The sequence below is a fragment of the Phyllobates terribilis genome, unplaced genomic scaffold (genome assembly GCF_046119375.1).
Source record: "Phyllobates terribilis strain yellow unplaced genomic scaffold, ASM4611937v1 Scaffold_1__5_contigs__length_1240528914, whole genome shotgun sequence".
NCBI classification, from domain to species: Eukaryota; Metazoa; Chordata; class Amphibia; order Anura; family Dendrobatidae; genus Phyllobates; species Phyllobates terribilis.
Window position 1 is genome coordinate 984878064 of NW_027362761.1, and position 14570 is coordinate 984892633.

General features: G+C 42.1%; 1 protein-coding gene across 16 annotated transcripts in view; it reads right to left on the reverse strand.

The window, feature by feature from the left end:
- Window positions 1-14570, reverse strand: part of TENM3 (teneurin transmembrane protein 3) — a 1704102-nt gene that overhangs the window by 1457437 nt on the left and 232095 nt on the right. The gene's annotated exons all lie outside the window — the stretch shown is intronic.

The following is a 14570-nucleotide window of genomic DNA, read 5'->3' on the forward strand; positions in this document are numbered from 1 at the left end:
AATACCGGAATCCTGTTATGGGGCAGAGCAGCTTGGAACTGGGGCCAGTGTATAGCTGCCAACGAAGGACCTCTGCACCTTTACAGATATGGTCTCTGCTGCTATTATATATCAATTTTATTTTACATACTGATCTTGTATATTTAAAATAAATCTATCACCAGATGATTTGTAATACGTAATCCAAGAGAAGCATGATGTAGGTGCAGAGACCCTGATTCCACTGATTTGTCACTTACTGGGCTGCTTTCCGCAGTTTTGATTAAATCAGTTTTATGTGCTTCAGATGTACCAGTTCTCTGAATGCTGAGCTCTGTGTAACCCCGCCCCCATTGGCGATTGGCAGCTTTCTGAGTGCACTGTGCATAGGCAGAAATCTGCTAATCAGTTGTGAGGATGAAGTTACACAGAGCAAGAAGACTACATGGCACGAGACAACCAGTCCTCTAGTGATAATCTCCTACTGATAAAATATTGATCTTATTGAAACTAGAACAAGCAGCCCAGTAAGTGATGCATCACTGGAATTAGGGTCTCTGTCCCTACATCATGCTGCTTTCACATTACATAGCAAAACCTGCTGTCACAGATTCTCTTTAAAACAAAAAGCAAAAATGATATTCCACTGAAATAACATTATGCCATATCCACAGACCAAAGAAAACACTTTCACCCAAGTAGTAGTAATTTACAACAGTTTTATTTAAGTGACAATAGTGTAGCCATAAGACCCATTTACATAATCATACACATTATCATCATCATCATCATCAAATTCCTGCGTAAAGAAGGGATGTACTGCTGACAATAATAAAACCCTATCGGGACAAACGATTGCAGACTCAGACTCCTACAATGCATTATTGCTTCAAGGGAGTAAAAGTGCAGATTAAAATATCAGTTTAAATGGCTCTAAAATTGAGTTTTTACTATCATTATAGTTACGGTATGTTCGCTACAAATATAATGTGCGAAATAAATGCTGTGCCTTTCCTATATCATGGTCAGACTCTACTCACTTCCCTCTTGTCACAGACCGTGCCATCTTTACCATCACTTAAAATGACTGACAGTAAAGTTAAGCTTACTCTGGCGATTTGAGTGAAAAGTTAGCACTGTCATTGCACAAATATGAGGAACAAAAGAAAGTTTGTGCTAATAAATGGCATTTAGAAGAACAAATCTTATGGAATAACTCATGTGTGTAGATAGAGGAGGACAGGCTGACTTAACCTTTCTGTGCAGCCAGTTACTGCATGTTATGTAGTTGCAGATTAACGAGCACAGTCGTTCCCTGATGAACGTTTTTCTAATTATCCTACTATTTAGTCCTTTAGAACCTTATTAAACACAACTGTTATGCATAGTGTAAATGTCCCTCCCACGATGCACTTTCTTAGGGACCTGTAATGTTTCACACGTCAATTAGAAACAAATGACAATGACAAATAATTCCAGTACAAAAGGCCTTCTCTTGTCCTCGGCCTTTTGTACTGGAAAAACATAGCTCACCAGATTTACATATAAATTACCAATATACTGCCTGTTAGAGATTAATCCTTGAGTTAAAGAATTGGTCTGGTATCTAAAATATCCTTTCAAAATACCTGTAATACATTTTTACACCCTAACCGCTTTTGTAATTAGCTTTATTATACAATACCCTATACTTTTTCCTATCTATCCATTCCCTAAATGTGTTTTTTTTACTTCACTTCCTGTGACATTTCATTTCAGAGGTGTCTTTAACGGGAAGTCACAGGAGGCTGGGGCTGCACTCACTTACTGCACTCACTTGCATCGTCACCCTCTTAACATGTCGTGGATCCATGGTGATGAAATCTGTGGGAGAGGAGTGTGCAGAACCAGCATTCTGCTTCTAACTGTGAAAGAATATTTACTCAGGGGCAGAGATAGAAGAAGTGAATGACACTAGCACTGACCTCAAATGAATTGTCATCAAGGGATGACACTGGTGTCACTCACTGCTTCCATCACCTCCCCTTGAGGATGATTCATTTGAGGGCGGTGGTAGAAGCTGTGGGGCAATGCTGGTGTCACTCATTGCTTCTATCTCTGCCCCCTGATGTCATGTTTCACAGTTAGAAGCAGTGTCAGACATAGAAGCAGAGTGCCAGAGCTGCACTCACTTCTCCCGCAATGTGTATCACCATGGATTCAGGATTTCTTCAAAGAGGGTGGTGATGCAAGAAATTGCAGTAAATGACTGCAGTGCCGTCCCCTGATGACTGAGTGTTCCAGAAGGGGTGATGTCCTGTTTGAGACTCCTCTCAAACAAAACATCACAGGAAGTGCGGTAAAAAAACACATTTGTGTGTTAGCTAGATAAGAAAAAGTGTAGGAAATTGAATAATAAGGCTAGTTACAAAAGTGATTAGGGTGTAAACATATGTATTTTAAAAGGAATTTTAGGTACCAGACCACACCTTTAAGATCCTGTTGATCACGGCTCTAGTAAAAGACAGGTTGGGAAATGTTTTGTTTGTATAAACATCTATAGATATCTTTGGCAGTACAATAGAGGATGAATGGAGTGGTAGCGCACATGTCCGTCCACCGCTCCATTCAGATGGGATATTTCAAATACCCTATCTCAGGACTGGTAGGTGTGTCAGCAATCAGCAAATAATATCTGTTCACTAACAACCTTACCACCAAGTCTCTAGAATAGGTATTCTGAGCCCCTCAATCTTCCCCACTGCATGACCACAGCAATGAGGAGTGCGGATGGAGTGGTTGCCGAACATGTGCCAAGTCACTTAATTACATTTCTATAGGGCTGGTAGAAACAAGTGAACACTCTATTTGGCAATCTCCATAATTGCCATAATGCGGGAATACAGCGACACCATGCATGTACTACTGCCACTCTAATGTCCTCCTCACTATGGTTGAGGAACAGGAAGTTTGAGACCCCATTCTAGCCATACTAGGCTTCCCAGTGGTGGGTCTTTTTAATAGTCAGACAGTTACATATCATGTGGAAACTGCAGGTGATGTTTATCTACAAAAATCTTTCTACTACCAATTGATATTTGTTTGGGGTTGGGTATGACATTAATGCGTTATGTTGTCAGATGGTGATGTCTAAGACACCAAAGATCCATTCTTCAAGTTTCCAATGAACAATTTTGAGTTTCAGCTGGACATCTCCATCAGAATATTCATTGGGGAGTAGTTTTATTTCTTTAGTAGGCAGCATTATTTCTGCCTAGCAATGGTTCTTCTTAGAGGATTGCACCAGGCAGACATAGGTACTATCACAGTATTTTCACTATGAGCACCGTTTATTTTTACCGATACCTCAATCAACGATGTTTTCAAAGTATGCACAATCCATTTAGATGAACAATAATTTTATCATTTATCATCTTCTTGTTCCTTAACACTCGCTAATTATTCTTATCATCATTCGGAAATGATAATTACCCATTGTGAAAGGGCATTAACTAAAGACAACTTGCACTCAGATGAACTTTTATACAAAGCTGAGATTTATATGGTATCATTTGTGAGAAAAAACATATTCAGACACTCATATATTACAGGAATGCTGTCCACCAATCTGATAACATTAGATGTAGTTTTTATGATTGTAATAAAATATTTGATAACAGGTGAACATCTGAGTATGGTCACTCTTCAATTTATGTTATCTGGCTCCTGGCCAGACCAACTCCGCTCCCTACAACACCACATAATATGTAGCAATATAAGCGTCTGGCACCCAGGATTGGTGTAAGTGTTTTATTCTTTGTACTTATTGAGAGAAAATAAGACTGACCGGAAGCCCTGGGGGTTGGAAAAGGGATTCTAGTACAGAAAAAGGAAATAAAGACAGCCCTACAGGTGAGAGAGGAGACTTCGAGCACATGACTAAAATGAATCAAAGGAGAAATAAAATAAACATGAAAAAATATACACTCATTCATTACATTTAATAAACTGAAATACAGTAAACTTAAAAGCCCTTAATTATAATTTAATTAATATTTTAGCGGGTTTTAGAAAATGCATCAACATTTTACACATTGTTTACAAAGTAAAATAATAATAATAATAATAATAATAATAATAAATCTGACCAGCTTTCCATCTTTTCTACTAATCCTCTTTACTTGATCATTAAAATAAAATAGGAATAAAGAGCATGCTCTGCGTACAGAGCTATCTATAGAAGAAAGAACAGATGTTCTTAAATTTTGCCACAGCTGTAAAATCCAATTCTGAACTGTTGGAACAATTTTCCTACTGCGAAGGAGACTTCATGAAAAAGAACATATTTGGGTTATCTATGTTGCTTTTACTTGCCGAACAGAGTCTGTTCCACAACTTTATTTATTCTACAAAAAACAATAAACCTTAAATTAAAATACCTAGAAGATGGTCTCATAAATGTAGGGTGGTGGGTACAATAGCCATCATGACTGCACAGCCATCCCAGCACAATGCAAAAGAAAGAGTTGTCCTAAACCCATGTTGTCATTCATACAAGAAAAACAGAAGAAGATCTGACATGCAATGATTGCTGTGGGTCCCACTATTGAATAGGCAATGACTGGTGTGACAATGATTACGCTCCGTCATGACATTCCATTCATTTACAGAAACAGTAAGGAAAATTCAAGGGGACGGTAGCCCCCTGTTCCATTAATCAAGAAGGGTCTCATACAAACGACAGGTGATAAATAGTTTCAAAGGGAACTATACTTTAAAGTATTTTTTTTAGAATAAGCTGTCATCTGTATGTACATACTCATTATATAAATTGTTTCTTGCATTTTCCACCAGCTTTCCACTTTTTAGGTTTTATTTCTAATTCATAATTGAATGGGTGGACATTAGCTGCTATGATGTCTCCTATACAGAGAGAGATTTGTGTTCCTTTTTTCCTTTATAAGCAAACAGATAGAAACAGTGGAGACATATAGGAAATGACTGAGCAGTGTAGCTGTGAATCCCACACCGGGATAAGCTAGCTAGAATCTGAACCATCTGTTTGTCTGCGGCTCACTCCGCTCCTCTCTCCTCCTCAACCTGCGATATAAATTGGGGAAGTGGGGAGGGAGTGACTCATAAGTGCAAAAAAGAAGCAGATTTCTTATATAAGTTATATTACATAGCTTGTTTTTGTACTCACTTTTAATAATTATTTAAGCAAAGTTTGTTGAAAGTAAGAATTCTATAAGATGTAACAATATTTCATACTGATAGTTTAGTGTATACTAGTAACATAGCAACACAGTAACGTAGGCTGAATAAAGACCTAGGTCCATTAAGTTCAACCCTTCTCCCCCAATTGTACTCCCTACACTAAATTACTAACTTGCTGGTACTAGGCCTCACAAATGTATCATTACCATTTTTATTATTGCTGCACTATTACAATTACAAATGAACCAGTGCATAATTTTTTTAATTAGTTTTATATTTTGTATTACTCTTATGATTCTAATAATGGTATTACTAAAATCACTATGCCTAAATCTGTTGATCCAGAAGAAGACAAAAACCCCAGGACACATTCAGCCAATCTGCGTCATGGGGAATTTTCTTGCCCCCGAGAAAAGGCGATCACTCCTAGAACCCTGGACCAAACCTAATTATGATACTAGTTATGTAATTACTATTACCGTATTAAATGTAATACTATAGGTGTAATATTTTATCTAATTTAACTGTAACCTACAATGTTATTTGTATCGAGGAAATTGTCCAGCCCTTTTTTGAATGTCTGCCATCACTACCTCTTGTGGTCGGCATTCCACAGTCTGACTGCTCTGACTGTAAAGAACCCTTTCCTGTTTAGGTGATGGAATCGCCTTTCTTTCACCTGCAATGAGTGCCCCCTGGTCCTTAGTATAGTCTTTGGAAGGAATAAGTCATGTGCCAGTCTTTTGTACTGACCACACATATATTTATACATGTAAATGAGATCCCCTTAGAGGCGTCGTTTTTATAAGCTACACAAGCTCAACTTTTCCAACCTCTCATCATATGAGAGGCCTTCCATTCCTTGCAATAATCTAGTTGCCTTCCTTTGAACTGACTCTAACTTCTGAATATCCTTTGTAAAATGTGGAGCCCAAAACTGGATCCCATATTCTAGATGTGGCCTCACCAGTGATTTATAAAGGGGTAACAGTATGTTGGGATCGCAGCATTTTATATCTCTTTTTATAGATCCTAAAATCTTGTTTGCTTTTGCGGCTGCTGCTTGACATTGAGTACTGCTACTCAGCTTACTTGTAACCAGAATACCCAAGTCTTTCTCCTGTTCTGTAGTCCCGAGTATACTCCCATTTAATGTATATGTAGCAAGAGGATTACTCCGTGCTAAGTGCATTACTCTACATTTATCTCCATTAAACTTCATCTGTCAAGTGTTTGCCCATACAGTCATCTTATCCAGATCGTTCAGCAATATCATAATGTCAAGATCAGACTTTAAAATCCTACATAGTTTGGTATCGTCAGCAAAAACTGCCAATTTACTCTCAATCCCATCCCCATCAGTGACAAAAATATGGGTTCATAAAAAATTATCAAAATCGCTGCATGTATCCAACTAAATACTGAATGTAATGCTATTGATGGTTTACCCATAGAGATGGGAAGAATTTATTTGAGTGGAATTGAATTCTACTCTAATTTTTCAAAAATCTGCATTCTGGATAATACTGTGGCCGCCATCTTGCTGAACAGTAGAGGGACGACAAAAAGTTAAAAAGAAAAAAAAAACAAACATGCTCACTTCAACGCTCACCTCTCAGGCCGCCCCCGCTGCTCCCTGCCCGCAGTCTAATATTCTGCACCTCTGTTGCACCTATGGTGCAGTCTTCACTTTAGATCAGGGCCTTTAGGCCAGGAGCAAGCCCTGGACTTCATTGCGCATGCTCTGGGGCCTACTCGGGACCAGAAGTCCTGGCCTAGAATGAACACCGGGCTGCGACTTCCAGCCGCCGGCCCCAGAGGTCACTTGACATGAGATGTCATCTATGTGCCCTGCTCTTGACCATAAGACTCAGCCTAGAGTTAGATGCGATAAGACAGAGGTGCGGAGGACGGCCGGTCGGCCGGGAGCAGTGGAAGAACGCGGAGAGGTAAGAGGTGAGGTAAGTATAAGGATTTCTTTTCCATACCACGTTAATTATGATCTTGGGTCTGAAGAAACCTCAGAGCATAATAAGGAATATTGAATTCACAGAAAAAAATTTCTCTGCAACTCAAATTTTCCTGTAAATTCCATGCGAACAGGCAAATTTGAATTTTGCCTGATCCGCTTATCTCTAGTTATTCAGTCTTCGAACAACTTAACATGCTGTAATAAGACTTCCAGTAATGAAACCTGTACATCAGCATATCTCATTGACAGGGCCACTGGACATATTAAAGAACAGATGAAATGAAAGAAAATATATTGGTTTCATTCATACATACATGAAACGCTATCATGGTCGTTGTCAATAAAAGCCATGGATTATTTTGCAGTTTACATGGTTGATTCAAGCATCACTGAATAGCACTGATTTTTTATGCTGTCCATGAACATAGACAGATTCAGAAAGTAAGTATAATGGTCTAAACAACAACATAAATATTATTTTATTTTTCTATCCCATTACATGGTCACTATAAATCATCCATTATATAACTACGAACACTGCTGTCATTGCAGAGCTTCTCAGGAGCGGTAAAAAAAAAACAAGTAAAAGATATCCTTTTTTCATAATCTGTATGAGTGCTAGATATCCTCCTTGATTTTACCATTATCTAATGCACACTTACATTTTTATTTTACTGAGGCATAAACTTTTACAAAAAGACTCCTTTCTGCCGTCTTTCATTTTATCGACTATGTAAACTAGGCAGGAGAATTTGTTGGACTGGTCTGCAAAACTTGTGGGAAAAATACTCAACTCTTTTTCCAATGTACTAGAAAACTTTTGGAATTGGAATTACATCCATGTAGACATGATATGGAACATGTAATAAACTGTCAAAGACAGGATGTAAGAGAGCAGCACTTCATGGTGTAGAAACTAATTTGCCTATTTTCTGAGAATGTCTATGAATGTTTATGGATGTCGTATACTATGAAAATATGCTATTTATTGTAGACTCAAAATATGAAAAGCAATTTTTAATATCTTACTTTTATTTCTTTCAGATAGTTATATAGCACCATTAATTCCACAGCGCTTTACAGACATTATCGGCACTGTCCCCATCGGGGCTCACAATCTACATTCCCTATCAGTATATCTTTGAAATGTGAGAGGAAACCGGAGGAAACCCACGCAAACACGAGGAGAACATACAGTGGGTACGGAAAGTATTCAGACACCTTTACATTTTTCACTCTTTGTTTCATGGCAGACATTTGGTAAATTCTAAAAAGTTCATTTCATTTCTCATTAAAGTACACTCTACCCCCTATCTTGACTGAAAAAAAATAGAAATGTAGAAATTTTTGCAAATTTATTTAAAAAGAAAAACAGAAATATCACATGGTCATAAGTATTCAGACCCTTTGCTCAGTATTGAGTAGAAGAACCCTTTTGAGCTAGTACAGCCATGAGTCTTCTTGGGAATGATGCAACAAGTTTTTCACACCTGGATTTGAGGATCCTCTGCCATTTTTCCCTGCAGATCCTCTCCAGTTTCATCAGGTTGGATGGTGAACGTTGGTGGACAGCCATTTTCAGGTCTCTACAGAGATGCTCAATTGGGTTTAGGTCAGAGCTCTGGCTGGGCCGGTCAAGAATGGTCACAGAGGTGTTCTGAAGCCACTCCTTTGTTATTTTAGCTGTGTGCTTAGGGTCATTGTCTTGTTGGAAGGTGAACCTTCGGCCAATTCTGAGGTCCAGAGCTCTCTGGAAGAGGTTTTCATCCAGGACATCTCTGTACTTGGCCGCAGTCATGTTTTCTTCAATTGCAACCAGTCGTCCTGTCCCTGCAGCTGAAAAACACTCCCATAGCATGATGCTGCCACCACCATGTTTCACTGTTGGGATTGTATTTGGCAAGTGATGAGCAGTGCCTGGTTTTCTCCACATATACCGCTTAGAATTATCACTAAAAAGTTCTATCTTCGTCTCATCAGACCAGAGAATCTTATTTCTCATAGTCTGGGAGTCCTTCATGTGTTTTTGAGCAAACTATGCGAGCTTTCATATGTCTTACACTGAGGAGAGGCTTCCGTCGAGCCACTCTGCCATAAAGGCCCAACTGCTGAAGGGCTTACAGTGATAGTTGACTTTGTGGAACTTTCTCCCATCTCCCTACTGTATCTCTGGAGCTCAGCCACAGTGATCTTGGGGTTCTTCTTTACCTCTCTCTCCAAGGCTCTTCTCCCACGATTGCTCAGTTTGGCTGGATGGCCAGGTCTAGGAAGACTTCTGGTGGTCCCAAAGTTCTTCCATTTAAGGATTATGGAGGTCACTGTGCTCTTAGAAACCTTGAGTAATGCAGACATTCATTTGTAACCTTGGCCAGATTTGTGCCTTGCCACAATTCTGTCTCTGAGCTTTTTGGGCAGTTCCTTTGAGCTCATGATTCTCATTTGGTCTGACATGCACTGTGAGCTGTAAGGTCTTATATAGACAGGTGTGTGCCTTTCCAAATCAAGTCCTATCATTTTAATTAAATACAGATGGACTCCAATGAAGGAGTAAAACCATCTCAAGGATGATCACAAAGCAATGGACAACATGAAAGAATAAAGTTACGTTAAAACCAAGCACACCATTGTTTTTCTTATGAAATTCTCAATAAGTTTGATGTGCCACATGACCCTCTTCCCATTGAAAGAAATAAAGTTGGATCAAAAATGGCCGACTTCAAAATGGTCACCATGGTCACCACCCATCTGGAAAAGTTTTCCCTCTCCCATATACTAATGTGCCACAAACAGGAAGTTGATATCGCCAACCATTCCCATTTAATTGTATCCATATAAATGGCCCACCCTGTATGTTGTAAATGCCACAAATTGGAACATTTAAGATCTGCTCTGATAATAGCCAGGGATATCCACTGTTGGCAAGCATGGATTAGTGGGAGACCAACTATCGACACCCTCGCCATTGAGTGGATGACAAGGCTGTATTGCTCTGAGCAGTAGCCTGCCTCCTTTATGCTGAGTAGTGATTGTGCCTGAGACGGCAGTTCTCTTCTGCTTAAATGAATATGGCTATATGGCTGAGTGGTAATACCAACCATGGCCACTAGTAAGAGTATATAACATGCCTAAAAAACAGTGATGTGATGACAATGATGTCGTAATAGAATAGAAAAAGCAATACAAAATGTAGGGGTGGCCAATCTACAAAAAAAGAATAATCGTATACTTGCCAACTGTCCCACATCTGCTGGGACTGTCCTGAATTTTCTTATACAATCTAAGGCAAATTTTGAGCTCTCCTGGGCTGAAAGAGGAGAGATTATATGTAAACCCTGCCCAAAAGTGTATGGTTCCTGGAAAGTCAGGAGTAGTGTTGAGCCACCCCCGTAGTGTTCGAGTTCGGTTCGGTTCCTCGAACACCCGTGTGTTCGCCGAACTGTTCGTCGAACTGTTCGTCGAACACCTTCGAACACCGTTAAAACCAATGGCAGGCAAACAAAAACACATAGAAACACATAGAAAACACCTTCAAAGGTGTCCAAAAGCTGACAAACTGCTCAGAAGACATAACTAACACATGGAAAACTGACAAGTACATATAGTCATGCGAAAATAAAAGAGGTGGAGGAGTAAAAGGAGGGGGAGACACAGATATAGGCATGTCATGCCCTTCTAAAATCCAAAAAGTGAGAAGCCGACACGGCCAGTCCGCTCCTGCCCGTGCCACCTCCGTGTCGCCGGGTTTGTGCCAGAGCCGCGGTGAACCCTGACGGCCAGCCCCCCTCTCCCAATACTGGTGCCTGTCCGCTGGTGGGTCGAGCGAGCCCCCCTGTGGTGGAGGCAGCTCTAAGCTTTTTAATTTAAATTGTCTCTCTAATTTGAATGAATACACTTTAAATCCATTTACAAGGATCTATTGGAGGGCAAGTCTCATGCCAGCAGCTGCGGTAATTCCAGCTCCAGTAGCGTCCACTAAAGCTGCTGCAGTTAAAAAGCTTTTATAAGGATCGAGCTCGGCTGTCCACCGCAAGGCATCCTACTGCCAGTCCCAGCCCCTATGCCTTGGGGTGCCTCCTGATGCTCTTCACTAAGTATCCCATGGTCCCGAAGCATTTCCTTTGAAAAAATTAAGTGTCTAAACTACAGGTGGTGCAGCTTGCTTAACAGCCGGGATAATCCGCTCACTAGCAGACACTGCTACTAGGCACAAAGTATTTCCTGGGCTAGATGCAGTTAAAAATTTGTAATTAGATACTCTCGTTGGATGCTGAGAAAGCATTCCATAGAGTCTCCTGGCACGCCATATATGATTCTCTTAAAAAGCTTGGGGTAGGGGTCTAGGGGACCCTTTTATAGCCAAAATCACGGCCCTGTATCGCAATACGTCACCTAGGCTGAAGATAAATGGAACTGTAGCACCCTGAGGGCTCGGTTGCTACAGACGTATTGTACCTCACCCAGAGGTGTGATATCTCACTCTCAGGTAAGGATGGAGTGTGGATCAGGACCCGACACCTGCATGCATTACACCACATTGCCGTGGGGCAGGGCGACCAATATGCCCCTGAGATGGGCACGACAGTCCCTGTCCCTGGCTGGAGTGGGGGGAGGGAACACTGAGGAAGGGGAACCCTGTAGTGCAGGAGCAGGGAGGAAGCAGTTCCTGGGTGCATTGAGAAGGGAGTATAAAAGGTGGGCACCATCTTAGTTCAGTGCAGAGAAGTCTGAGCAGAAGTGGCAGGGAGCAGGGGCTCTGCATGAGCTCTGCTCCGGAGGCGGGCCTAGTAACAGAGGCCCAGGCCTGGAAGAGGGAGAAGGAAGGAAGAGGAGCGGAGAAGGCTCCAGGAACGAGGAATGAAGGGATCCCAGGGGTGCGGACGGGCGAGTCGCCACCGCACGCCCGAATCCACCTGCGTGGAGGGGTCAGGCCAAAGGGGGAGACCGGTCCCCGAACTAGTGGAGGCAGGAAACGACCCTCAGCTAGAAACCGGAGGCTCTGACATTTTATGTGGCGCAGCCCCTCGCTACACCCGCTAGGAAGGCACCACATAGGGTCAGGGAAACTGGCACCAAGTTTACCAAGAGGAGGCCCGAGGCAGCCGGACAGAAGTGTTGGTAAGAAAGGCCAGACAAAGGACACACAAAGGGGGTCCTGTGAAGTGCTCCAAAGTTATCTGGGAGTTGTCTGAGCCCCTCACCTGGTGAGCACAGTACGACGTGGGCAGCCGTTACCTGCAGACGTGGTCTGGATAATAAGAACTGTGAGTAAAGGCCCTGAACTGCATCACTGACTCCGTGTCGTTACTGCTGCTGCCCTGCACCATCACCCCCATCCTCCGCATACACTGCCCTGAGGCTATACTCCTCCCGTGGGGAGTTATGCTACGCTCTGCTGCACCCACAACACCAGCCTCAGTGGTCTGCCCTGTAGCGGCGGTTCACTCTGACCGCAATCCACGGGTGGCGTAGTCGGACATTTAAACATGAAAACCACATAAATAGTTCCGCCACTGGTTTGACCGCCCTGAGCCACGGAACTGGGTCGCCGCCACGAAGACTACAACCACCAGCATCCACCAAAAAGGGTCCGGCTCCGGGTGTCCCAAGGCCCAGGGGGTGCGTCAGAACATTTTCATCACCTTTCACAATCACCAATGGGACAAGGCAGTGATGTCCTCTGTCCCCTCTCTTATACATCCTAGTGACGGAGCACCTGCTCTCATCAATTCGCCATAACCCCAATATTAGGTGGATTGAGGTGGGAGGCACCGAGTACAAGTGCTCTCTATTTGCTGATGATGTCCTAGTATATATCACTCAATCACATATATCCATCCATGCTGTTATGGCTGAAATAGATCACTTTGTTACATGGTCAAATTTTAAAATCAATGCAGCGAAGTCTGAGGCCCTCGATGTCTCCCTCCCCAAATCCATATAGGATTCCATCCAGTCCAACTTTCCCTTTGCCTGGCCCTCACAGGGTATCAAATACTTAGGAATTCCTATTCATAGAGACCTCTCCCATCTATGTTATCTTAATTTTGGGCCCTTTATTGAACAACTCCATACAGACCACGGTTGGCAAGTTAGAACTGTAAGATTCACTACGTGAACCACTGGTGTTTTGTGGAAAAGCACATGTACACTGCGTTCCAAATTATTATACAAAAAGTGTTTAGGAGTGATAAGGGAAGAATTTGTTTGTTTGTCAGTTAAACTCATTGATGGTGATGTGTGTCAGGGCTCTTTATATCACTGTAAGCAATTGCAGACACCTGTGCTAATTAGTTTGGCAGGTGTGTCCAATGAAAGGCAAGACTACTTAAGAAGGCTCTCTCACATTATTAAGCAGCCTACATTTTCTGCCAAAATGGGAAAGAAAAAGGATGTGTCGGCTGCTGAGAAGCAACAAATTGTGGAGTGTTTAGGTCAAGGCATGACTACAATCAACATTGTGCGATGATCAGGATGAAGTGTCTTGGCAATCAAGAAGTATGTAGCTGATTCACAGTACACACGTGTGCGTGCTGATAAGGGCAAATTGAGGACTCTTTCCTACAGGCAATTACGTCAGGTTGAAAGAGCAGCGGCAAAAAAGCCTTGTCATAGCAGCAGACAAGTTTTTGAAGCTGCTTGTGCCTCCAACGTCCCCCGAACAACAAGATGCAGGGTCCTTCAGAGGTTTGCAGCTGTGCATGCGCCATCCTGTCGACCTCCTCTATCCACTTCACACAAGCAGAAACGGCTCCAGTGGGCCAAACATTACATGAAGACTGATTTCAAAACTGTTTTGTTCACGGATGAGTGCCGTGCAGCGCTCGATGGTCCAGATGGATGGAGTGGAGGATGGCTGGTTGATGGACACCCCACGCAAACACGGCTACAGCGCCAACAAGGAGGAGGTGGAGTAATGTTTTGGGCTGGAATCATGGGGAGAGAGATTGTCGGCCCCTTTAGGATCCCTGAAGGCGCTAAAGATGAACTCCATAATGTATGTGGATTTTCTCAAACAGCACTTCCTGCCATGGTTCAAGAAGAAGAACCGTGTATTTCACAGCAAGATCATTTTTCTGCATGATAATGCACCATCTCATGCTGCACATAAAACATCTGCATCTCTGGCTGATATGGGCATAAAAGGGGACAAACTTAAGGTGTGACCCCCATGCTCCCCTGACCTCTACCCCATTCAGAACCTTTGGAGCATCATTAAAAGGAGTGTCTATGATGGCGGGAGGCAGTTCACATCTAAGCAACAGCTCTGGGAGGGTATTCTGTCCTCATGCAAAACAATTGAAGCAGAAACCATCCAAAACCTGACAAATTCAATGGACGAGAGAGTTCAGAAGCTCCTTTCGAACAAGGGGTCCTATGTGAAAATGTAACATCACCTAGAATAAAGTTTTGAGTTGAAAACTGT